At 35.7% G+C, this 27,793-nt stretch overlaps 1 pseudogene; it reads right to left on the reverse strand.

Annotated features, from left to right (window-relative positions):
- Positions 1 to 6,274: 6,274 nt before the first annotated feature.
- Positions 6,275 to 6,982, reverse strand: LOC116568801 (annotated as a pseudogene).
- Between the last annotated feature and the right edge of the window lie 20,811 nt (positions 6,983 to 27,793).

Below are 27,793 nucleotides of genomic sequence, written 5' to 3' on the forward strand. Positions count from 1 at the left end.
TTTATTAATGTCTTATAATTTTGAGTGCACAGACTTTTTACATTTTTGGTTAAATTTATTCCTAGGTTATTTATTCTTTTCAATGTAATATAAAATATTTTTTCTTATTATAAAAAAATTATAATATATTTGAATATTTAAAACAGAAGTAATAATAATGAATTATAATTTATGTTCTATATAACATATATAGAAATAAAACATATAACAACAATAGCACAAAAACCAGGAGTGAAGAAATGGAAGTATATTGTTAAGTAAGTTTCTTATATTATTCTTAAAGTTCTGTAATCATACTTGCATACTGTGCTTAGTTAAGGATTAAGGATACTATAACCCCTAGAGCAATAATGAAGTTATAATTAATAAGTTAACAGAAAGATAAAATAGAATTAGAAAATTCCTCAATGAATACAAGAGAAAGCACAAAAAGAGGAAATAGGACAAATATAAAAAGATCAATTACAAGATTGTCTATTTAAACTAAACTATCTCATTAATCACCTTACAAGTGATTTTACACATTCTACTGAAATATATGATCAGACTGGTCACCCCCAAAAAAGCAAGGCCCAACCATTTTCAGAAATAAATGCTAAATATAAAATATTCATGAGATTTTTTTTAAAGTAGCAATAAATGGAGAAATAAATATATATCACAGAACAGGAATTTCCAAATTATTAAGATTCCCAAAGTATCAAAACGATCTATAGATACAGTGAAGTCCCAATCAAAATCACAGCAGGCTTTTGTACAAATTGACATACCAATTTAAAGTTCATATGAAAATGCAAAGGACCAAAATGAGGCAAAACAAACTTTGCAAAGAAGAACAAAGTTAGAGGAGTATACACTACCTGATTTAAAGTCTTGCTTGTATAAGCTATAGTAATCAAGACATCATGGTAGGGTCACCTGGGTGGCTCAGTGGGTTAAAGCCTCTGCTTTCAGCTCAGGTCATGGTGTCAGGGTCCTGGGATCGATCCCCACATCAGGCCCTCTGCTCAGCAGGGAGCCTGCTTCCCTTTCTCTCTGCCTGCCTCTCTGCCTGCTTGTGATCTCTGTCAAATAAGTAAAATCTTAAAAAAAAAAAAAAAGACATCATGGTATAGGCATAAAGATAGACAAATGGATTAATAAAATACAGAGTTCAGAAGTAGACTCAATCATATATTCTCTGTTACTTTTCAATAAAAGTGCAAGGCAATTTAACCATGGAACAATTGGCTGATATATGAAAAAGAAAGGAAAGAAGGAAGGAAGGGAGGACTTGTATCTATCTGTGCCTTAACCCTATATAAAAATTAACTCAAATATATTGTATGCCTAAAGGTAAGACCTAAAACCATGACACTACTAGAAGGAGATAGCAAAAGGTATAGTGACCTTAGGTTCGGCCAAGATTTGTTGAATATAACATAAGAAGTACAAATTACTAAAAAATTAATAAAATTTTATTAGAATTAAAAACTTCGCTCTTCAAAGACATGAAAAATGAAAAGGTAAGCCACAGAGTAAGAGAAAATATTTTCAAAATGTACAACAAAAATTTGTATGAGAATATATAAAGAACACTTACAACTTGATAAAAAAAGACAGATAACCCAATAATATATGGGCAAAAGATTTAAACAGACACTTTGGTAGAAAGTATATAGAGAGATGGCAAATACATGAAAAGATGTTTAACATCATTAGTCATTATAGAAATGTAAATTGAAACCACAGTGATTGGAATGTCTAAAATTAAAAAGCCTGGTCTTATCATGTTTTTCTAAGGATGTGGAGCAATTAGAACAACAATATACAGTGATGGGAGTATAAAATGGTACAAACACTTTGAAAAAAAAGTTTGGTAGTTTCTTAAAATGTTAAACCTATACCTACCTCTTGGTAATAATGAGTATGAAAGCATTGGACTAATGCTGGGAAGTTAATTCCTTGAGATTATTTTACCCAGGCATAAGCCTTCATCTGGGTATTAAGTACTGCAATAATTCCTTCAAAATCCTTGCTTCTGCGGGTTGTTGAATACCATTTCAGTTATTTAATCAATAATCAACTCATAGGGATGTCTGGGTGGCTCAGGCAGTTAAGCATCTGACTTTTGATTTTGGCTCAGGTCCTGATCGCTGGGTCATGAGATCAAGCCCTGCTTCAGGCTCTGCACTGTGGGTGGAGGCTCCTTAAGATTTTCTGTCTCTGTCTGCCCTTCCCCCCCCCATTCACACACTCTCTCAAAAAATAAAAATAAAAAATAATAATCAACTAATAATAATTTGTTAGGCATTAATTTTTGGCACTATGCTAGATACTGGGGCTATAAAAGTAAATAAAAGTCTTGGTCTCAAGAAGTTCCATGTTGAGGAATGAGGATGTACACATAAACATATTACATCAAGGTTGTGGGTTTTTTAATCTTTAATTTTTTTAATTTTAATTTTTTATTAACATATAGTGTATTATTAGCCCCAGGGGTACAGGTCAGTGAATTGCCAGGTTTACACACTTCACAGCACTCACCATAGATCGATGTTGTGTTTTATTTAAGTCTTAAAAAGATATGTCAAATGTACACAAAATAAGGAATGATTAATTTTACTTTAAGAGTATCATAACAAGCATTTGGAAAAAAATACTGCTATAGGATATGGAGACTATTAAGTATTTAAATAGGGTCACATAATCTAGGAGAAGAATAGAGTGGGGTCTCAAAATAGCTCAAAAGCTATTATAATATCAAAGAAAATGATGTGAGAGCTTGGACTCAGGCTGGGGCAGTAAGAATAGATACTGATATCAGGAATTGAGAGACACTAAGAGACAAAATTAACGAGACTTGTTTACTAACTAGGTATGTGGTGTTAGAGGGCTGTAGGAGTGAAATATAACATTTCCCTAACTTATATGACAAGGTAGTAAATCTAATTAACTGAAGAGAATACAGGAGACGATGTTTTGGAGAAGCAAGAGTGATATTGTTTATGATACAACTTGTGATATTGTGGCATGAGACACTTGGATAAACCAAAGCAGAGCCATTTAATACAAGTTCAAGCTCTAGAGAGCAGGTATACCAGAGCTGCAGATTATTGATTATAGGAGGAATGAGTTATATTATTAAATCTATACACAATGCATATAAATATATACATTGTTAAGTCACTATAGTGTATACTTGAAACTTACATAACACAACTACACTGGAACTTAAAAACTTAATAAAATTTAAAAAAGTTTAATTAAAACAACAAAAGGTAGAAAAACGAGACAAAATTAGGAACAGAGAACAAGGGCAACAAATAGAAAACAGTAATAGATATAGTAGATCTTAATCCAGCAGTATCTAAAATTACTTTAAACTTCAATTGTATAAACATACTAATTAAAAGATAGAGATTGTCAGAGTGTAGATAAAACAACAGGCCCCAACTATATGTTGTCTACAAGAAACCTACTTTAAATATAAAGATACATAGAGATGAAAAGTAAGTAGAGAAAAATATACCATACTAAACTAATCAAAAGACAAGAAAGCAGGAGTAGTTATATTAATTTCAGACAGAGCACTCTTCAGAGAAAGGAAAGTTATCAGAGATAAGCATTTGTTTCACATAATGATAAATAAGTTAATTCTCGAAGAAGATAAAGCAATCCTTAATGTGGATGCACCTAACAACAGAAGATCAAAATACATATGCAAAAACCGATAGAATGTCACGGAGAAGTAGATTAATCCACTGTAATAATTGGAGACCTCAACACTCTCTATCATAAATAAACAGATACAGGAGGTGGAAAATCAGTAAGGGCATAGTTGAAGTCAGTAGTCAACCAGCTGACTATAATTGACATCTGCGAACTGCTTCCTTTTTGCTTGCTTTAACAGCAGGATACATATTCTTTACCAGCTTGTGTAGAACATTCACTAAGATAAGCAGCATTCGAGCCATAAAATACACTTTAATAAATTTAAAAAATAGAAATTATTTAATATCTGCTTTCATACCATAGTTGAATTAAACTAGAAATCAGTATAAGAAAGATAGCTGGAAAACCCCCAAATTCTTGGAGATTAAACAGTGCACTTCTAAATAACACATGGGTCAAAGAAAAAAAATCTCAAGAGAAATTTTAACATACTTTGAAATAAATGAAAATACAACCTATCAAATATTGTGGGAAGCAACAAAAGTAGTGTTTAGAGATAAACTTAAAAAGCTGAATACATATATTAGAAAAGAAGGAAAATCTAAAATCAATCATCTATGCATCTACTTTAGGGAAATAGACAAAGAAGAACAAATTAAATCCAAAGTAGACAGAAGAAAAGAAATAAAAATAGACTAGAAATCAATGAAATTGGAAATAGGAAGTCAATAGAGAAAATCAGCAAAACCAAAACCTGATTCTTTGACAAGATCAATATAATTGATAAGCATCTAGTCAGGCTAACTGAGGGGAGGAAAAAAAAATGGAGGGAAGACTCAAATGTCTAATACCAGAAATAAAAGAGGAGACATCATTACAGATACCTTAGAGATTAAAATGACAATAAATGAATATTATGATCAACTCAATGCCCACAAATATGATAATCTAGATGAAATGGGCAAATACCTTGAAAGACACAAACTGCCAAAAGTCACACAAGAAGATATAGAAAATTTGTACAGGACTAATATATTAAAGAAATTGAAATAGTAATTGAATTTACTTTCAAAACCAGAAAGTACCAGGCCCAGACTGGTTCACAGGTGAAGTCCACCAAACATTTAAGGAAGAAATAATGCCAATTTCCTATAATCCCTTTCAAAAGATAGAAGCGGAAGGAATGATTCCTAATTCATACAGTGAGGACAGCATTACCCTAATAGCAAAACCAGACAAAGAAATTATAAGAAAAGAATCCTACAGACCAATACCTCTCATGAACATAAATGCAAAAATCCTCAATAGAATATTAACAAATCAAAACGAACAAGGTATAAAAATAATTATACAACACAACCAAGTGATATTTATCCCAGGTGTACAAGCCTCATTCAACATTCAAAAATCAGTTAATGTAACACCTTGTATCAAAACGGGCTAAATAAGGAAAACCACATGCTAATGTCAAAAGATGCTGAAAAGCCATTTGACAAAACCCTAGTAAAAACTCTCAGAAACTAGGAATAGAAGGGAACTTCCTCAGCTTGATTAAAAAAAAAAATCTACAAAAAACCTTATGACTCAACCATCAAAAGAATGAAATCTTGCCATTTGCAACAATGTGGATGGAACTAGAGGGTATTATGCTAAATGAAATAAAGTAATTCAGAGAAAGACAAATACCATATGATTTCACTCATGTGGAATTTAAGAAACAAAACTGGTGAACATAGGGAAAGGGGAGGAAAAATAAGATAAAAACAGAGAGGGAGACAAGCCATAAGAGACTCTTAACTATAGGAAACAAAGAGAGCTGCTGGAGGAGAGGTGGGGGGAGGTAATTAGGCAATAGGTATTAAGAAGAGCACTTGATGTAATGAGCACTGGGCACTATATACAACTGATGAATCACTAAATTCTACCCCTGAAACTAATACACTATATATTAACTAACTTGAGTTTAAATTAAAAATTAAAAAGAAAACCCTTATGACTAATATTATACTTTGGTGAGAAACTAGAAACTTTCTCATTAAGTTAAGGAACAAAGCAAGGATTTCTTTTTTCATGCTCCTTTTCAATATTGCATTGGAACTCCTAGCTAATGCAATAAGAAAAGGAAATAAAAGATGTAGAAATTGAGAAAGAAGAAATAAAACTCTCCATAGATAACATGGTCATCTATGTAGAAAAGCTGAAAGAATTGAAGAAAACTTCTGGAACTAGTAGACCTTATACCAAGGTTATAGGATGCAAGGTTATATATAAAAGTCAATTGCAATAGAGCTTAAAGTCCCGAATTGTGATGCCACCAACTTTGGCTTTCTTTTTCAATAGTCTTATTTCAATATTCTTTCAATATTCTTCTGGCTATTCGAGGTCTTTTCCATATAAATTTTAGGATTATTTGTTCCATTTCTTTGCAAAAGAATTTTTTTTTCTTTATTTTTATTTTTCTCGGGGATCAGCCAGTCCCCATCATACCTGCGGCAGCCCTGGGAGCGGGCAGCACTCGAGAAGACGGGGAGGTGAGCTACACTCTGCCAGAGCGTTTCCTACAGAGACGCATGCGTGTCACTGGGATGGTCTGGAAGGAACTGCACCGATGGGACTCTGGAGGAATGGGGTGGCCCTTCAACTCAGATGCAACTTACAGGCAGCATTTTTACGGAGAGCCTGTACTGCTCCAATGACCTAGAGAGCCGTTCCCATGCCAGCACGAGGGTCCTGAGCTATGGCTAGGATCAAGGCCAGGGCCAGGCCCAGAATGGTCTGGGACCAGACAAGAAGCTAGAGGAGTAGCTACCGGTGGGCAGTGGACGACAGCGTCTTGGGTTGCGGTGGGGTCCAGTTCTGGGCAGGCGAGGACTCAAGAGACCATTCTTTGCCTTCAGCCAGAGTGGCCACCTTGTCCCTAAAGAGTGCCGCGGCCTTGCTGTTGTACTTGTCCTGCAGGGACCAGCAGGGATCGTAGTCCTCCTGAGACTCCAGGAACTCCCGGAATTTCGCATTCCCTCCAGCTTTCATCTTCTCCAGCTCCACGTCTTTGTCTTTTCCCTTGTCCATGGTCACAGAGCGCACGAAGCTGAGATGCACCCAAGCCGTGGTACTTCCCTGAGCACTCCAGGCAGATCCAGATGCCATAGGTCACGCTGACCCACTGAGGATTGACGGCGCCACACTCGAAACACACATTGTTCTCATCCTGCACTCGGACTTCTTTCAGAACTTTCCTCGTTCTGGGGTGGCCATGATGCCGGCAAGGCCCGGACTCGAGCCCGCGCGCCGAGGTCCGCCGGGGTCTGTTCTTTGATAGGAATTGCATTAAATGTGTAGATTGCTTTGGGTAGCATAGACATTTTCACAATATTTATTCTTCCAATCCAGGAGCATGGAACATTTTTCCATTTCTTTGTGTCTTCCTCAATTTCTTTCATGAGTACTTTATAGTTTTCTGAGTATAGATTCTGTGCCTCTTTGGTTAGGTTTATTCCTAGGTATCTTATGGTTTGGGGTGCAATTGTAAATGGGATTTACTCCTTAACTTCTCTTTCTTCTGTCTTGTTGGTATAGAGAAATGCAACTGATTTCTGTGCATTGATTTTATACCCTGACACTTTACTGAATTCCTGTACAAGTTCTAGCAATTTTGGAGTGGAGTCTTTTGGGTTTTCCACATATAGTATCATATCATCTGCGAAGAGTGATAGTTTTACTTCTTCTTTGCTGATTTGAATGCCTTTAATTTCCTTTTGTTGTCTGATTGCTGAGGCTAGGACTTATAGTACTATGTTGAATAACAGTGGTGATAATGGACATCCCTGCCGTGTTCCTGACCTTAGCGGAAAAGCTTTCAGTTTTTCTCCATTGAGAATGATATTTGTGGTGGGTTTTTCATAGATGGCTTTGATAATATTGAGGTATGTGCCCTCTATCCCTACACTTTGAAGAGTTTTGATCAGGAAGGGATGCTATACTTTGTCAAAAGCTTTTTCAGCATCTATTGAGAGTATCATATGGTTCTTGTTCTTTCTTGTATTGATATGTTGTATCACATTGACTTATTTGCGGATGTTGAACCAACCTTGCAGCCCTGGAATAAATCCCACTTGGTCGTGGTGAATAATCTTTTTAATGTACTGTTGAATCCTATTGGCTAGTATTTTAGTGACAATTTTTGCATCTGTGTTCATCAAGGATATTGGTCTGTAGTTCTCTTTTTTGATGGGATCCTTGTCTGGTTTTGGGATCAAGGTGATGCTGGCCTCATAAAATGAGTTTGGAAGTTTTCCTTCCATTTCTATTTTTTGGAACTGTTTCAGGAGAATAGGAATTAGTTCTTCTTTAAATGTTTGGTAGAATTCCCCCGGGAAGCCATCTGGCCCTGGGCTTTTTTTTGGAGATTTTTGATGACTGTTTCAATCTCCTTACTGGTTATGGGTCTATTCAGGCTTTCTATTTCTTCCTGGTTTAGTTGTGGTAGTTTATATGTCTCTAGGAATGCATCCATTTCTTCCAGATTGTCAAATTTATTGGCGTAGAGTTGCTCATAGTATGTTCTTATAATTGTCTGTGTTTCTTTGGTGTTAGTTGTGATCTCTCCTCTTTCATTCATGATTTTATTTATTTGGGTCCTTTCTCATCTTTTTGATAAGTCTGGCCAGGGGTTTATCAATCTTATTAATTCTTTCAAAGAACCAACTCCTAGTTTCGTTGATTTGTTCTATTGTTTTTTGGTTTCTATTTCATTGGTTTCTGCTCTGATCTTTATTATTTCTCTTCTCCTGCTGGGTTTAGGGTTTCTTTCTTGTTCTTTCTCCAGCTCCTGTAGGTATAGGGTTAGGTTGTGTACCTGAGACCTTTCTTGTTTCTTGAGAAAGGCTTGTACTGCTATATATTTTCCTCTCAGGACCGCCTTTGTTGTGTCCCATAGATTTTGAACCGTTGTGTTTTCATTATCATTTGTTTCCATGAATCTTTTCAATTCTTCTTTAATTTCCTGGTTGACCCATTCATTCTTTAGAAGGATGCTGTTTAGTCTCCATGTATTTGTGTTCTTTCCAAATTTCCTCTTGTGACTGAGTTCTAGCTTCAGAGCATTGTGGTCTAAAAATATGCAGGGAATGATCCCAATCTTTTGATACTGGTTGACACCTGATTTAGGACTGAGGATGTGATCTATTCTGGAGAATGTTCTATGTGCACAGAGAAGAATGTGTATTCTGTTGCTTTGGGATGAAATGTTCTGAATATATCTGAGATGTCCATCTGGTCCAGTGTGTCATTTAAGGCCTTTATTTCCTTGTTGATCTTTTGCTTGGGTGATCTGTCCATTTCAGTGAAGGGAGTGTAAAGTCCCCTACTATTAGTGTATTATTGTTGATGTGTTTCTTTGATTTTGTTCTTAATTGGTTTATATAGTTGGCTCCTCCCATGTTCGGGGCATAGCTATTTAAAATTGTAAGATCTTCTTGTTGGACAGATCCTTTGAGTATGATATAGTGTCCTTCCTCATCTCTTATTATAGTCTTTGGCTTAAAATCTAATGGATCTGATATAAGGATTGCCACTCCTGCATTCTTCTGATGTCCATTAGCATGGTAAATTCTTTCCCACTGCCTCACTTTAAATCTGGAGGTGTCTTCGGGTTTAAAATGAGTTTCTTGTAGACAACATATAGATGGGTTTTGGTTTTTTATCCATTCTGATACCCTGTGTCTTTGATTGGGGCATTTAGCCCACTAACATTCAGGGTAACTATTGAGAGATATGAATTTAGTGCCATTGTATTGCCTGTAAGGTGACTGTTACTGTATATTGTCTCTGTTACTTTTTGGTCTACTACTTTTAGGCTCTCTCTTTGCTTAGAGGACCCCTTTCAATATTTCCTGTAGAGCTGGTTTGGTGTCATCATCAAGACAGCATGGTACTGGCACAAAAACAGACACATAGATCAATGGAACAGAATAGAGAGCGCAGAAATAGACCCTCAGCTTGATGGTCAACTAATCTTCGACAAAGCAGGAAAGAATGTTCAATGGAAAAAAGACAGCTTCTTCAATAAATGGTGTTGGGAAAATTGGACAGCCACATGCAGAAAAATGAAATTGGACCATTTCCTTACACCACACACAAAAATAGACTCAAAATGGTTGAAGGACCTCAATGTGAGAAAGGAATCCATCAAAATCCTTGAGGAGAACACAGGCAGCAACCTCTTTGTCCTCAGCCACAGCAACATCTTCCTAGGAACATCACCAAAGGCAAGGAAAGCAAGGACAAAAATGAACTATTGGGATTTTATCAAGATCAAAAGCTTTTGCACAGCAAAGAAAACAGTTAACAAAACCAAAAGACAACAGACAGAATGGGAGAAGATATTTGCAAACGACATATCAGATAAAGGGCTAGTGTCCAAAATCTATAAAGAACTTAGCAAACTCAACACCCAAAGAACAAATAATCCATCAAGAAATGGACAGAGGACATGAAAAGACATTTCTGCAAAGAAGACATCCAGATGGCCAACAGACACATGAAAAAGTGCTTCATATCACTCGGCATCAGGGAAATACAAATCAAAACCACAATGAGATATCACCTCACACCAGTCAGAATGGCTAAAATTAACAAGTCAGGAAATGACAGATGCTGGCAAGGATGCGGAGAAAGGGGAACCCTCCTACACTGTTGGTGGGAATGCAGGCTGGTGCAACCACTCTGGAAAACAGCATGGAGGTTCCTCAAAATGTTGAAAATAGAACTACCCTATGACCCAGGAATTGCACTACTGGGTATTTACCCTAAAGATACAAATGCAGTGATCCGAAGGGGCATGTGCACCTGAATGTTTATAGCAGCAATGTCCACAATAGCCAAACTATGGAAAGAACCTAGATGTCCATCAACAGATGAGTGGATAAAGAAGATGTGATATATATATACAATGGAATACTATGCAGCCATCAAAAAATGAAATCTTGCCATTTGCAACAATGTGGATGGAACTAGAGGGTATCATGCTTAGTGAAATAAATCAATTGGAGAAAGACAACTATCATATGATCTCCCTGGTATGAGGAAGTGGAGATGCAACATGGGGGGTTAAGGGGATAGGAGAATAATGAATGACACAAGATGGGATTGGGCGGGAGATAAACCATAAGTGACTCTTAATCTCACAAAACAAAGTGAGGGTTGCTGGGGAGAGGGGGGTTTGGAGAAGGGGGGTGGGGGTATGGACATCGAGGAGGGTATGTGCTATGGTGAGTGCTGTGAAGTGGGTAAACCTGGTGATTCACAGACCTGTACCCCTGGGGATAAAAATATATTATATGTTTATAAAAAATAAAAAATTAAAAAAAAAAAGTCAATTGCTTTCCAGTATACCAGTAATGAACAAGTGGAATTTGGAACTAAAATACAATGCTATTTATGTTAATATCTCCTAAAATGAAATACATAGATATAACAAATCTAACAAAATATGTTTAATATCTACATGCAGACAGCCATAAAACTTGGTTGAAAGATATCAAATAATAAATAAATTGAGAGATATTTCATGTTCATGGATAGGAAAACTCAACATATTCAAGATGTCATTATGTCAATTCTTCATTTGTAGGTTAAGAATCTTAAATCTATAGATTATGATTAAATCCCAGTCAAAATCCCAGCAACTTATTTTGTAGACATTGACAAAATGATCATAAGGTTTTTAAGAAGTAGAAAACCCAAAATAGCCAATACAATATGAAAGAAAAAGAATGAAATTGGAGGGCTTACACTTCCTGACTTTAGTACTTACTATGAAACTACAATCATTAAAATAGTGTGATATTCACAAAATAATAGACAAATTCAGATCAATGAAACAGAGTAAATAGTTGATAAATAGACCCAAATAAATATAGTTAGCTGATTTTTGATGGAGAATCAAAGGCAATACAATAGAGAAAAAAAAATCTTTTCAGCAAATCATGCTGGAAAAACTGGGCATCCACATATGAATAAAAAACAATAACAGAAAACACATGTACACAAAATAAATATATACATAGATATTATACACCTCACAAAAATTTACTCAAAATGAATCCTAGACCTAACTATAAAACACAAAATTATAAAACTCCTACAAGGTAACAAAGGAGAAAATCTCGATGACCATGGGTACGGTGATAACTTTTTGAGTAGAACACCAAAGGCACAATCCATAAAAGAAATAACCGATGAGTTAGACTTTATTTAAATTAAAAATCTGCTTTGTGAAATATACTGTCAAAAAAATGAGAAAACCATCCATAGAGTGGGGAAAATATTTGCAAAAGACACATCTGATAAAGGGCTCTTAATCCAAAAATATAAAAAACCTCTTACAATTCAACAATAAGAAATTGAACAACCAAATTAAAATGGGCAAAAGATATGAACAGACATCTCATAGAAGAACATATACAGATGGAAAATAAGCATATGATAAGATACAAGAATTCATACCATTAGACCATTACAAATGAAAATGGGATTTCACTATATACTTCTTAGAATGGCCAAAATTTGAAACTGCAGAAATGCCAAATGCTGCCAAGGTTGTAGAGGAACAAGAACTTTCATTCACTGCTATTGGGACTTCAAAATGGCACAGCCGCTTTTGAAGACAGTTTGGCAGTTTCTTACAAAACTAAACATATTCTTACCATATGATTTAGCAATTATGTTTGGTATTTATGTAAACAAGTTGAAAACTTATATCTCCCAAACCCTGCACATGAATGTTTATAACAGCTTTATTCATAATTTCTGAAATTGGAAGCTATCATGATGTCCTTTAGCAGGTAACTGATTAAAGTATAGCATATTCAGATAATGGAATATTATTTAGCACTAAAAAAATTAGCTATCAAGGTGTAAAAAGACATGGAAGAACTTTAAATGTATATTGGTAAGTGAAAGAAGCCAATGTGAAAAGATTACATACTGCATGATTCCTATATGACATTTCTATATGACAACTATATAACATTCTGTAAAAGGCAAAACTATGGGAACAGGAAAAGGATCAGTGATTTGCAGGGGATAGGGAGGAGGGAGGAATAAGTAGGCAGAGCATAAAGGACACTTAGTTTAGTAAACCTATTCTGTAAGACACTATAATGATGTATAGATGTCATTATCTATTTGTTAAAATTCATAGAATGTACACCACCATGAGGGAACCCTAATGTAAATTATGGACTCAAGGTAATAAAGAACTGTGAATGTAGGTTCATCAATTATACAGATAAACTACTCCGGTCTGCATGTTCCCATACCCCTCAAAGTGTATCACTCTGGTGGGGGTGGTTGTTAGTGGGGAAGGCTGTGCATATATTGGGGCAGGAAGTATATGGGAAATTTGTGAAACTAAAATTGTTCTAAAAATTAAAGTCTATTAAAAAATTGTACCTGATTTACACTCTCAGGAGAAACAGGATCCAGCCTCTCTAAGTGCTCCTCACCCCCATCGGTCCTTGAAGTCTCAGAAGTGTGTATTTTCTGTTGTGAAGTTTGGGATCAAGCTTACTGGAGAAAGATGGGGGAAAAGCAGTAATCAACAACAGTTAACAAATTGTGATTGGGCCATGTACAACTAAATATAAATGATAAAGTAAATCTAGTTGTGAAGTATTGGGATTAATAATCTGACTCATGAACACATCACTAAAATGAAAGTTACGGTCAAACATTTTAGAATACAATTTATAACTAGTGTTTTCCTGTTTAGAAGTAGTATGATACAAACTATAGTTGGTAGAGTAATAATAGTAGCCCTGACATATCTCCAGAAATGATAACTTGGGTCTCAGTAGCTTGATCACTCAGTTTTAAAATCCTTCCTATATGTTACATTATTGTATAGTTTCAGTGTATAATTTACTTTGGGGACTTTGTTTTAATGAAAAATGAAATATAATAAATATAAAAGTCAAGCAACATTTTTAAACTTTCTCTGAGGAAAGGAAAAAGTTGAATTAATTTAAATAACAATTTTCTTTTAAAACAACTTTATAGTATCATCTGTCAATTAACTGAGTCCAATTATTAATTAGGTCAAAGAGTAGAAAAAGACCATGATGAGACATTTAAGAAGTCATGCCATTTCTTCCAGATTACAAATTTAAAATACTAATTCAACAATAAGTTTTTTCAAAAGGAAATTGCAATGCTTGACAATTTTTTGACTTACTGTAGGCCTAGTTTGAAGTCTTGTGTGGTCTGAATTTGTGTGGCCATTCATCAATATGATGATTCATCAGTGGTTTTAGCTTCCAACACACCAGAAGATTTTAACTTGGGCATTACTAGGAGTTATTCATAAAATTGGCTTCTCTGCTCTATAGAGGAAAGGAAACTGAGAACAAAATCATTATTTTCTTATGCAACTATAAATTTTTACATAAACTAAAGGCTTTAAGCTTTTCATTTGGAAGAATCATTACCTATATCAGTGTTTCTCAGTCACGGTTCAGTTTATGTGGGGAGTTTGTGAAGGAAAGAGATAATTTTCAGAAATCCAGCAAGTAGCTTAAAGATAATAGGAAGGAGCTGTGACATGCACTAATGAAATGAACTTCTCATCCTGAACTTTCCTGAGGTTATTTCCCCTGCATATTTTAATAATACAAATCCATTAAGGGCCTTATTTTTTTTTTAATTTTCTTCCTTCCAAAGTTGTTCTAAAAGTTGAGAAAAGTTGAGAACCACTGGTCAAATTGATAAATCTGTAAATAATTGCTTTTATTTTTTATCCGTGTACCCAGGATGTATTTGTATGTCTAATTTTGAACATAATTGAAGAAAATGCATCCATTCATAGTTTTAAATTTATAGGGCATAGACACAAATTAAAACATTTAAGACTTTTATTAAAGGTTCAGGTTTAATTACATAATTTATTGCCTTTTTTAAACGATCAGTAAGTAATCCTTTTATAGTTCAATCTATTTGACAAAGGAGAAATGACGTAATAGACTAACCTTAGTTTCTTTTGGCTTGCAAGTCTTCCTTTTAAAACATAAGTAGCCATATTGATAGATAACATATGAATGTACATACCCTCTTTGTGGAAACTACCTTGGCAATTTCCAGGAAACAGACTCATTTTCTCTGTTGTATCTGGAAGGTACTATCAATATGTGTTGGTCTGACCTCTTCCTTTCATCTCTTACGTAGTTGGGCTTGGAAAATATATCCATCTGTGTTGTGTCTGTAGTACGTCTGATAGTTTGGTTTACAAGGAATGTTTTTAAAGTGAACTGTAGTCCTCTTTTCCAGACAATATTAGAGTGTCAGGAGACTCTCAGAGCATCCCACACTTCATGCTCTCTTACCAAGGCCCACATCATTGAAAAGATGTATAGCTCGAGGTTCTCATGAACATCCAGAAGGGGTTCCTTTGAGCCTGGGTCAGGCAGGGACCTCAGGGATTGGTCACACAGTGACACCATGGATCAAATGTGTCTTGGTAAGAGGGTAAAGCAATGAATGAGGAAAAGCTCAGAAAACAGCAATTTGCCCCAGCAACAAAGATTTTTTTTTTTTAATAATTGATACATTAGCTCACACAGACTGCTTTGGAGGATGGGATGGGGAAATGTGTTCATTAACATCCTGGTGTGGTGCTTGCTTCGGCAGCACATATACTAAAACATCCTGGTGTGCATGTGTGTGTTGCACATGTGTGCATGCATGTATATACATGCATGTGTGTATACACGTGCACACATGTATGTGAATTTAGAAATTGCTGGCAAATTATTGGAAATTTATTGTCCTCCAGGATAAATTGGTCACCCACAAGGAGATATTTAATACATAGTTGATAGACTTATAGGAATTAAAGTTAGATATAAGACAATAGATTGGCATGCTATTCACATTAAAAGTAGTAAATGAAGTTATGAGATTGGATTAGATCAACAAATGAGAAAATATGGAGACCATCTAAAGAAGAGTACCTAAGAGGATTACAAAATATTTCATGTAGGAAGTGACAGTGAACTGAGGCTTGAAATACTGATAATATGTCAGTAGCCAGAGATGTCAGAAACGAAATTTCTAGCAAAATATTCAAATATGTGACTAGGTACTGCATGTTCAAGGAAGAGAAACCTGTGCAATTTGGGAAGTACACAGGCTATTATAGAGGGCTTATATTCAAACATACTGGTGTAAAGGTAGATTGAGAGAGAATGCTAGATTTGCCATATTATGATAGAAATATTTTAAAATATTTGTTCATGTCACGATCAAGTAATACAAAAAAAATAAGGAAGTTAAAGGGAAGGGAGGAGAACAAAGGAAAAATAGAAAAAGATGATAATATGGAAAAATATCTGAATAGTTATAGGAAAAGAAAGACATGAAAGGAAAATAAATAACTAGTAGGCAAGGAAGACAAGGCTAAACTAAAGAAGAGCCTCTAGGAACTTCTGCTTAGTGTCAAAGGTCCCACCCTGGTGCTGTTCTGAACATGGCCATCACAATATTATTATGGGACATCCTCAGCCATGGGAAGTGTCTGTTAATAACTGGTTAGGCAGGTGTGGCTGTTGTTCCACTCTCCTCCTTAATGTGAGGCTCTACTCTGATATAACCATCCAAACACAGGGTAATCCTCCCTGTCTGCACAGAAGCAGAAGTGACCGTGGCAGAAAAAACAAGTCTCAAGGTCAATTCTGACTTCTCCTCTTCAGGACCCCATCCAATTTCAAACAGACTCAAAAATTTTACCCAAATGGTAGTCTGTCCTTCCTTGTGGATAAGAAATCTCAAACTCAGCAAAAAGAAAAACAAATAGTAACTCCTTTGCCTTACACATCCCTTCCATAGTTAGTCAAAGGTAATAAATATTGTCTATACTTTAATCTGTGGCACAAAAAGAGAAAAATCACCAACAAAATATACATGTGTGTCTTTCCTTTGTCACCAACAGGGTCTGAACTTTGGCCTTCCAGTTAAGGAGCCACTGCATCACCTTTCTGGTTGTTCTCAAGCCCTGTGCTGAGGCAGGAGAAGCACTGTTTGCAGACTCCATACTGCCTGGTCTATATCCTCAGACAGGGTCTACTCAGCCCTGTAATTCCATCCTACTGTGTTAGTGCAACTGAAGTTGAGCTCTTTTCTGTGGACTTGTGTAATCCCAAGACTTTATTCACCCAATTCATTTGTGTGTTTGTGTTTTCCAAGCTTGTTTCTCTTTGCACGTTATTAAGATTCAGAAAAGCAAATTTTTGCTTAACTGAATACAAGATAGGAAAGGTAGTTTGAGGGGCACCTGGTGGCTCAGTGGGTTAAGCTTCTGCCTTCATCTCAGGTCATGATCCCAGGGTCCTGGGATCAGCCCCGCATTGGGCTCTCTGCTCAGTGGGGAGCCTGCTTCCCTTCCTCTCACTCTGCCTGCCCCTCTGCCTACCTGTGATCTCTGTCAAATAAATAAATAAAATACTAAAAAAAATAAAAGAATAAAGAAATGTAGTCTGATTTGCTTTTACTCAGGGAACCTTGTATTTTTCACATCAGTTACAAATGGTTACATACAATTGCGGCATTCTTCCTGTCCCTAAACTACATGACAACTTTGCAGTTCTGACAAATTATTATTATTTTTTTTAGCAGACTGAAATACCTAGTTCTAAGGTCCTTAAAATTGCGGATTACCCTTTTGAAGTACATGGGGGTGAGTGGTGGTAGAGTGAATTTTCTGAGTATTTTCTAACTACCAAGCAATGAGCTAGGCTCTGTTCCTATTTTATCTCACTGAATTCTTACAATGCTGCAAATAGTATATTATATCTATTTTATGATAAAATGGATCTGTTCTAGGTTAAGTAGCTTGCCAAACCACACCTGGTTGAAAGTATGCTCATCAGCAAAGATCAGAAATCTCTATGATGTTATCTAGGGATTCTGAAGCTAGAAGCAAGGGAGGGTGTAGAAACCCACAAAACAGGGACACCTAAACCTAGGATCCTTTCATGTGTATCTGTATTTATGTGTGTGTGTGCATTCTTCTTCTTTGGAATCCTGTGTTGCAAATCCATAGTTCTCCTCATGTGTAGTAATCTCTCCAGTTACGAGGGAAAGAAATTTCTTTTGCTAATAATCCAATATTTCAGAAAGCTTTTTTGGGTCTCTTTGTCATAAACCAATTTTTGTTTTTCAGAATTCATGACCTTGTGAGTAATTATTATTGAATTTGGATGTATTAAACTTCTTACTGTATATTCCCATTTTTAACTATCTGTGTGGTACATATATTCCCTAAAGGTCAGATTTCTGTGCAGTCCATATATTCCCCAAAGGCCATATTTTGGACTTTAACATGGCAGCTATCCCATATAGACCTTTCCAAAACACAAACAGACATAGAAATAAACAAATTTTGTATTTTATTGCTCTAACTTCTCAGTAAGTTTTTTCATCTATTTCCACATTCTCTCCCCACAAATCTGTGACAGATAAATAGGAGCTTCCAACCAAAAGACGAAGACCTTCTCTGTCCATTTTAACCTATGATCGAATTATAGTTGTGATGCCATTTATGCAAAATGACCTCTGCACAGAACTTCAAATATAATACTTTAAGGAGAAAAAAATGCCACTGGGTTTCATTTTTCCTTTTTAAAAATTTTTTTATTTAAATTCCAGTTAACTAACATATAGTGTATTATTAGTTTCAGGGGTAGAATTTCGTGATTCATCAGTTGTATATAACACCCAGTGCTCATTATATCAAGTGCCCTCCTTAGTGCCCATCACCAAGTTACCCCATCCGCCCAACTTCTCTCTAACCACTGATTCTAATCTTTAAAAGTTTCTAAATTCACTTATTTGTGGAGCATAACAAATAGCATGGAGGACATGGGGACTTAGAGTGGAGAAGGGAGTTGGGGGAAATTGGAAGGGGAGGTGAACCATGAGAGACTATGGACTCTGAAAAACAATCTGAGGGTTTTGAAGGGACGGGTGTGGGAGGTTGGGGTACCAGGTGGTGGGTATTATAGAGGGCACGGATTGCATGGAGCACGGGGTGTGGTGCAAAAATAATGAATACTGTTATGCTGGAAATTAAAAAAAAAAAATTTGCTAGACTTAAAAAAAAAAAATTCAATGGTAAAGAAACAATAAAAAAAAAGTTTCTAAATTTTCAATTATTGAAATCATCAAAAGGGTCAAATTGCGCAGTCATGAAACCATGGCCTTGGTGTGAGGGTAGCTGGATTGTTATTGTTTTTTTAACTGAATATGTGTTTCTCTTACATGCTTTTCTCATATTGCTGTTTCACTTGGCTTGATTTTCAAAATCATAATTGGTCTCCTTCAAACCCAGACCACTCATCTCCCCGTGCAAAGCTTTGTAGAGGTGGAAATAATAGTGCTAACAGTACAGTCCGACTACCCCAGTGAGTTCCCCATGCATCACCTTGATTACTTAATCATACTAGTGATTACTTAATCACACTAGTGTTTCTCTGAGTGTGACCTAGAGATACCGTGGGTCTGGTGCATCTCTTTTGAAGGTCTTTGCAGTCAAAACTATTTTTCTAATCACAATAAGGTATTATTTGTCTTTTTAAATTCTCATGTTCTTAAGAGTAAGCGTGTAGTTTTCTAAAGGACATGGTAATACCAGGGGTATGACAGATTGAATTCAGAAGCAGGTAGAAGAATCCAGCTATGTCTATTAAGGCAGACATTAAAGACATTTGGAAAATTGGAAAACAGTGTCACTCCTCAATAATTTTATTTCTGTTTTAGAAGACGTGAGTTACTTTCATAAATATATATTATGTATGGTAATATGTGGTGTGTTTATTATTATTTTAATAAATTATAAATGTGTTTTTAAATTCTCAGTTTTAATTTTTAACATGATAGATATGGATAGATAAAATTCATAGAAACAAAAGCTCTTTGAGGTCTTTAATAATTTTAAAGTCGTACTGAATCTAAAGAGTTTGAGAACCACTGATCCAGAACAATGTAAATAATTTCTTGTAAAGGAAGCCAGAAAATGAATCTAACTAACTTTGCTTTTTAAGGAAATCTTGTTCGTGAAGCAGCCAAAACAATGACATCTGAAAAACTACTCCTATGCTCCCACAGTATGACCTCTCTTCCCAGCCCCCACCCAGTACTTTGTGAGTCCTTGTGAACACTCTTTGCACTTTATTTCCAAAACCCCATACTTGTGAGTAACTTACCTTCACTTTAGTTCCTTGCTCTTAGAAAAAATGTGGTAATTCCTTTGTATTCATACACAATCACACACACACACACACACACACATAAACATTTTGTATTCTCTACTTGTAACTTTTCTGATCACTTAGCTTTGTACTTATTCCTTTTATCACTGGAGAAAATAAGGCACGATTCAGGGAAACCTCTACTAAACAGCACACAGAGGAAGAGAGATTTGGAAAGTCCTTTTACTTTTGCCATTTGCACCGCTCTATCGATTCACACTAACTGTGGACTTGCAGAAGGGCTGATTTTATTTCTCTGTGGCCCAACAATAATAGCCTGGTTGCCTCTTCTACCCTCCCTCTCAGAACCTGGAAAAGAACAATACAGTATTCTGGAGGTTTCAGGTAGCAGCCAGGAGCTTGCCAGCATACTGACACCTGAGTCCTCTAGTGATGGATACAGTAACTCTTCTTTTGGAGATGGCCAACTAGCTGGTGCCTGGAGACATATGGTGACTTCTTCCCTGCCAAAGAAACCAAGCCTGTGTGCCAGAGACTTAGCCAACCAGTGCTGGCTCTCAGGCCTTCGTTCCCATGGGATGATAAATGAGCACCCCCCGGCATTGTTGCTTGTTTGGGGTCTAGCAGCACTTTCTGAGCTCCCAGGTATCAAAGTGTCAGGCACACCAAAAGGAGAGAATTCGATCAATTGATAGGAGAGACATGATAGAGAGAGCAGCATCCTTCTCTGATCTCTTCGCTGATAGGGAATGCAACACAGTGGCGCCCACATTCTGCTCCAGCAAGTCAGTCCCATACACCAGCTCAGGAAAGGCTCTGCAAAAGCAGAGCCTGCTGCTCTCAAGTTCAGGGACTTCAAGTTTCATTCTCTGTGCCAGCTGGGGTCGTTTTTCTCTAGAGTTCCAGAAGATGCTTGGCGTCCCTTCCTCCCCCCCGCCCCGCTTCTTTAAGTTTTCTTTATTTTTTAATCAAGAAAAATTAAAATCTATATCTATCTATATCTATATATATATATATATATTTTTTTAATTCAACAGGTACAGAAAAAAGTTATAAAATGACTGTGGGTTTCTTATATTCTAGTACCCAACTTTTATTTCTTTATCCCTGGTAACCACAAGTATTACTTTTTCTGTACCACTTACTAATCATGTGTGTGTGTCTCCACAGCACAGTGATTACCAGTTAACAGTGCAAGATTTGGAGTCACACTGCTTGGTTTGGACTCCTGGCTCCACCAATTACTAGGACCATGGGCAATTTACCTTCACTTTCTGACTCATAGAGGGCCTATTAATAGTACCTACTTTTTAGAGTTGTTTAAGTATGTAAATTACTTAAAATAGTACCTGGCACATAGTCATAATTAAATATGTGTTGGGGTTTATTATTATTATTAATATGATTATCATTTATGTAGACCTCCTTTTAAACATTTACACAAATGTACTAAAGATGATGGTTTTTAACTTTGCTTTTTTTTTCATCAAATGAAATAAGATTTTTCCATGTAAACACAGATCTATCTCATTCTTTTTTAATAACTACATATTATTAGCATATTACTATGTGAATATACCTTTTAAAACCTAACTAGACTACTGTTGACTAGCATTTGGGTGTTTCCAGTTTTTTTCTATTACAATGTTTGGAAAATTTTTGTTAATGTTTCTCATCTCAATGGTAAATTCCTAGCAGTGGGGTCATAAAATAATAAGCAGTGGGATAAAAAAATAAATACATTTTTAAATCACTTTTCGCTTTTAGCATTCGAAATTTTGATCTATTTGGAATTTATTTTTGATAAGCTGTGAGGTAGGGATCTAGTCTTGTTTTCTTCCAGATTGATGACCAGTGTTCAAATACTGTTTATTAAATAGAAAAATAGAAGTCTCACTGAATTGAAAGCTTATTTGTTATACATTAAATTCTGGATCTGTTTTTAATATTTATTCTGTTTCAGTGGTCTGTATTGCTATTGTTATATACCATTTTCATCAAATGATAAACACATTGAAGATTTTTATGGATTTTGCCAATGTATCTTATCTAAATGATGGATCATTGTGTAATTCTCATTTTCCCACACATACTTTACTGGTTATTGTGAATCATTTTAAATTACTTTTGTCAACCTGCTAGTTGGAAAATATCTTGACTTTCTTATTTTAATATTTTAATTCAAAATTTTATTCAAAAGTAGAGTTGAACAAATTTTCTTTTTGGGGGGGATTTTATTTAAATTCAAGTTTGTTAACATATAGTGTATTACTAGTTTCATGGGTAGAATTTAGTGATTCATCAGTTGCATATAACACCCAGTGCTCATTTTATCATGTGCCCTCCTTATGCCCATTGCCCAGTTACCCCCTCCCCATCCCACCTCCTCTCCAGCAGCTTTGATTTTTTTCCTATAGTTAAGAGTCTCTTAGGGTTTGCCTCCCTCTCTGTTTTTATCTTAATTTATTTTTCCTTCCCTTCCCCTGTGTTCATCAATTCTGTTTCTTAAATTCCACATATAAGTGAAATCATATGGTATTTGTCTTTCTCTGACTAATTTCACTTAGCTCAATACTTTCTAGCTCCATCTACATTGTTGCAAATGGCAAGATTTCATTCCTTTTGATAGCTGAGTAGTATTCCATTGTATATATAGATTATATACATACATACACACACACACACACACACACACACACACACACACACACACCACATCCTCTTTGTCCATTCATCAGTTGATGCACATTTGGGCTCTATCTGTAGTTGGGCTGTTGTTGATAATGCTGCTATAAACATCAGGGTATATGTGCCCCTTCCAGTCTGTATATTTAGTATCCTTTGGGTGAATTCCTAGTGCAATTTCTGGGTATAGGGTATATAGTTCTATTTTTAACTTTTTGAGAAACCTCCATACTGTTTTCCAGAGTGGCTACACAAGTTTGCTTTCCCACCGATAGTGTAAGAGGGTTCCCCTTTCTCCACAGCCTCATCAACATCTGTTGTTTTTTGTGTTGTTAATTTTAGCCACTCTTAGAGGTGTGAGATGTTATCTCATTGTGGTTTTGATTTGTATTTCCATGATGATGAGTGATGTTGAGCATCTTTTAATGTGTCTGTTGAATAAATTTTCACAGAATCATTTGCGTCTTGGTTTCTATAGATCGTTAGTATTTTCCATATGTTCTTTCTACTTCAAGTAAATTTCTGGTTAATAATGTGTGTTTTAGAATTTTTTTAAAATTTTATCTTGTAAATTTATTTTTTATATTTTTATTATATATTGTTTATTCCATTGATAGGGTCAGATTTGGATCTTTAATTATAAAGATTATGTGCACCTATGGGGTGCCTGGGTGGTTCAGTTAATGGGGCATCTGACTCTTGGTTTTGGCTCAGATCATGATCTCAGGATTCTGAGATTGAGCCCTGCATTGGGCTCTGATCTCAGCGGGTAGTCTGGTTGAGATTCCCTCCCTCTCCCTCTTCCCTTCCCCCGACTCTTTCTCACAAATAAATAAATCTTTAAAAAAATGAAGATGCTTGCACTCTAATATACACACATGTGAACACATCTCTTGCATATTGTCTTCTAGATCTGTGAATTTATTTTTATGTGTACAAGTTTTTAAAGAACTGAAATTTATTTTTGTATATGACCTCACAAGACTCCACAAGTATTTTATTAATATTTCAAATGTCTGTCCTGTTTTCAATGTTATTTATTGACTCTTTTATCTTTTCAACACCGTGAATTCCAGAGTCATCCAATCTTCAAATCCACATGTTTATATGATCTACTCTAGCATCAAAATATATGAATTATGATAGCTTCATGATATGGTTAACACATGGTTTAGTTGATAATCCTTTTTTCTCTAATTCTACAAATTTTGGTGACTACCCTTGCACATTGGATTTTTCCAGATGAAATTCAATATCATTTTTTAAATTTTCCTTAGCAGAAAAAACATACATCAAACTGTGCATAATTTAAATAAATCAAATTGGATAGGTTGGGTATTAAGATTTTTAAAATAAATGATCCCTATAAATTATAAGCAGAAAAAGATATTTCCAGTGATTGAATAACATCAGAGACTTGCTGTGTTCCTGATCTATGAATGACTAATAACCTGCTCTGTGATTTTATATTTTTTTCCCTTGTATAAGACCCCCCCTTGATTGCAATGTTTCCCATTTCTGATGCGGTTTTGGGTATAGGCTTTCAGTAATGTCCATATTTGTAGACATATGAATGAACTTATTGATAAAATATCTAGTCAGAACATGTCTATTTCTCAAAACCTACAAGAGCTCCCAGCTCGCAGTGCAGTCCAGATCCTTACAATGGCCAATAGACCCAATGTGTTCAGTGCTGGCTTTCTCTCTATACCCATCTTCTATTACTTACTCTCTTACTCCACACCAACCACATGGTCCGCCTGCTATTTTTAAATACATGAATCCTCTCCCACTTGGAAGACTTTGCGCATGGCTTGCATCCCCACTTCCACAGGCCACACAGCTTTAAATGTCCCTGTCAATGAGCCTTCCCTGACCACCCCTTCAGTTCTGCTCTTTGAAAGAGCACCCTTTTATCCAACTATTAAGGTCCTCATAATACATGATAAATTGTCTGTCTCCTTCACTAGATCCCCTTTATAATTAGGGACTTTCACCTATATTTTCACTGCTATCTCCCCAAGGCCTAGAATAGCACTCATTATTTAATAGACCTTCAATAAATGTTTTCTGATTGAGTGAATGAGTAAATGAATCTTTTCAAAATTCAGTATCTCTATCCAAGGCATGATATAGTATAACATATGAGTTTGCTCTCATGTCTTTTATATATACACAATTTACATTAAAAATACACAATTCCTATTTTTACAGGATAAAGAAACATGTTTTTCTAATCTATTTTTTAATTGGACATTGTTTGCTTATAGGAAGGCTATTGACCTTTTTAAAAATATTTTATTTATTTATTTGTCAGAGCGGAAGAGAGAGCACATGCATGTCAGGCAGAGGGAAAAGCAGGCTCCCTGCTGAGCAAGGAGCCCGATGCAGGACTGGATCCCAGGACCATGGGATCATGATCTGAGCCAAAGGGAGACACTCAACTGACTGAGTCACCCAGACATCCCAGCTATTGATTTTTTATTTTAATTTTATAACTAGCTTCTTATTAAATGATATCATTCTAATAATTTTTAATTGATTCTCTTCAGTTTTCTAGGTATTCATTAATATAGTATGCAAATAATGATAATTTTTGCATCTGCATTACAATTATATCTGCTTTATAGGTGTTCCTGAATTGCACTGTCTAGTTTTTACAAGCAAGAATAAATATAGTAGTCATAGAGGGCATCTCTCTCCATCTTTAATGAAGAATGCTTCTAGTGCTTCACCATTAACATGGTGAGGGCTTTTCATTGCACGTATTTACACATGCATATGAACAGACACAGATGTCACAGAAGTATCGTCTGAATTCTATGTCAGTGCTTCTTTTTTTCAAGTTAGCAGTGGATGTTGAATTTTATTAAATTATGTTTTGATATATTTGAAATAAATATGCCTTTGTCTTTTAATCTATTTATGATTAATTATATGCTTTAGTAATGGACCATCTTTGCATTCCTGAGAAAAACCTATTAGGTTACATTGTAGTTTTCTTTGAAGGTGATGCTGAATTTTATTTGTTAATGTTTTTAAAATCCTTGATTTCATATTTATAAATGAGATTTATCCATAGAATAAATTTTTTCCACCATTTGTTGAATTTTCTATTTCAAATGTATCAATCATCATTATATATATATAATCATTGATTTCTAAAATTGTTTTAATATTTTTTCTGTATTCTTTCATTGATACAAAACATTTTTTCCTTAGTTACTAATTTTCAATGGTGTCAATTTAATTCTTGATATATTTTTTAAAGATTTTATTCATTTATTTGACAGAGAGCAAAAGCAGGGGGAGAGGCAGGCAGAGGGAGAGGGAGAAGCAGACTCCTTGGTGAGTGGGAAGCCCAATGTGAGGCTTGATCCCAGGACCCCGGAATCATGACCTGAGCCAAAGACAGCTGCTTAATTGGCTGAGTCACCCAGGAGCCCCTAATTCTTGATATTTCTATAATTTTATTTATTCAGTCATTGTTTTATTTTGATCCTGAATTTGTTTCCTTACCTTTGAAGTTGTGTTCTATTGTTTCAGTGTGTTCCTCTTGATGTTTTTCCTTTAAAACTTTTTTCCTTTAAAACTTTTGTCCTGTCTTAAGTTTAAAACACACGCGCGTGCTCGTGCACGCGCACGCACGCACACACACACACACACACTGCAAGGAATTTCCTTCCATTTTCTGGTTTATATCATCTTACAGAATGTAAGCATTATCTGTCTTATGCATGTTCTTCCTTCACTGCATGCTTACTGTAGTGGAGTTTCTGCATAGTTACCATCGGTGGTGTGCTGGAGCAGATTCATGAGTGTCAAATGTTTTTATCTCTTACAAACCTCACATTCACTGATGTCACTTTGGTAGGTTGAAATTGGCTATGGTGGGAGTATTTACTGTCTGGCAATTAGCAAATGCTACAAATTGTTGCATGCCTTCTGCCACCCCCAGTTTGGTATACTTTTACCAGCATAAGCCTGGTTACCATAATACTGATACCATGTAACCAGTTACCATAATATTTCTTTTCCATGCATTTATGTTATGAGCAATAAGGTATATTAGCAATAAGGTATATGAGCAATAAGGTATTTTAGATCATTGTTCTGATAGTATTCAGATGAATTCTCCCAGACATTTGTCAGCTTGACTTGGCCTTCTTCCTTAGAGCTTCAGTTTAAAGTCAGGACGGTCTGTAAATGTTTCTTCTTTTCCCCAAGTGCTTGGAGGCAGTAAGGGAAGGCTGTACATTTCTAACTTAATAAGCTAGTGTGCTTGGAGAGCCTGATTTCTGCCTCCAACTGTTTGGTTGAGGGGTGTGTCCTAGAGTTCACTTCACCTGGCACAGGCTATTTCTCTGTCCTGTTGGGGTACCTTCAGGTATAGAAATCTTCCTCAGAAATGCCCATTCAGAACACATCCCCAGAGTGTTATATAACCTGGTCCCAGTATTCCCTTCCCTTGCCTCACTGACAGCTCTTAGGCAACTGTCCCCTTCCCCTCCCAGCAAAACAGGGGCAAAATGAATAAAACCCGTAGCTGGGGACCCCAACTTCTAGTTTAGAAATAGAAGAAACCATTCTTTAATTGGCTTCTCTGTTTGCCTTTTCTACTTAGGGCATCTCACTCCCTTAGGACTCCCTCTGTGAGTTTTTATTTCTTTGCTCTTTTGTCTTCCATTCAGCTAAGTGCCTGTTTACCCTTGGAGATTACTGCTCAAAGTGACTCTAATTCTCTAGGGAGAAGTCTTGCCTAGTTCTTTCTTTACTGAGGTGTTAAAGAGGGGCTTCTGATTTCAAAGTCTTCCTTGTTCTTGCTCACTTCCTGCCAAAGACCTATGTACTTCCCCTTGTGTAAATCTCCCTCAGTTGAGGGATATTCATTAAAGTTTATTCTGGAGTCTCCATTTTTTTTTCCCTAGACTGATTCTGAAGATCTTAGTCAGGAGGCACAGCAGTTTCCCAAATTGGTTATCTTCCTCTTTACTAATTCAAAACTTTTCAAAGATTATGATTGAAAAGTATACTTTTTTATGAAAAGTATATATATATATATATATATTTCCTGCAGAGTTGTGCCTGTTTGGTGCTGTATACTTATTTTGAATTCATTTTGTGAGATTTTAGCAAGTAAATGCTGAATGATCTTTTTATATACTGTATTTCCTGAAATAATCTACTCCTGGCCC

Source organism: Mustela erminea, chromosome 11, assembly GCF_009829155.1.
Source record: "Mustela erminea isolate mMusErm1 chromosome 11, mMusErm1.Pri, whole genome shotgun sequence".
In the NCBI taxonomy this organism is placed as follows: Eukaryota; Metazoa; Chordata; class Mammalia; order Carnivora; family Mustelidae; genus Mustela; species Mustela erminea.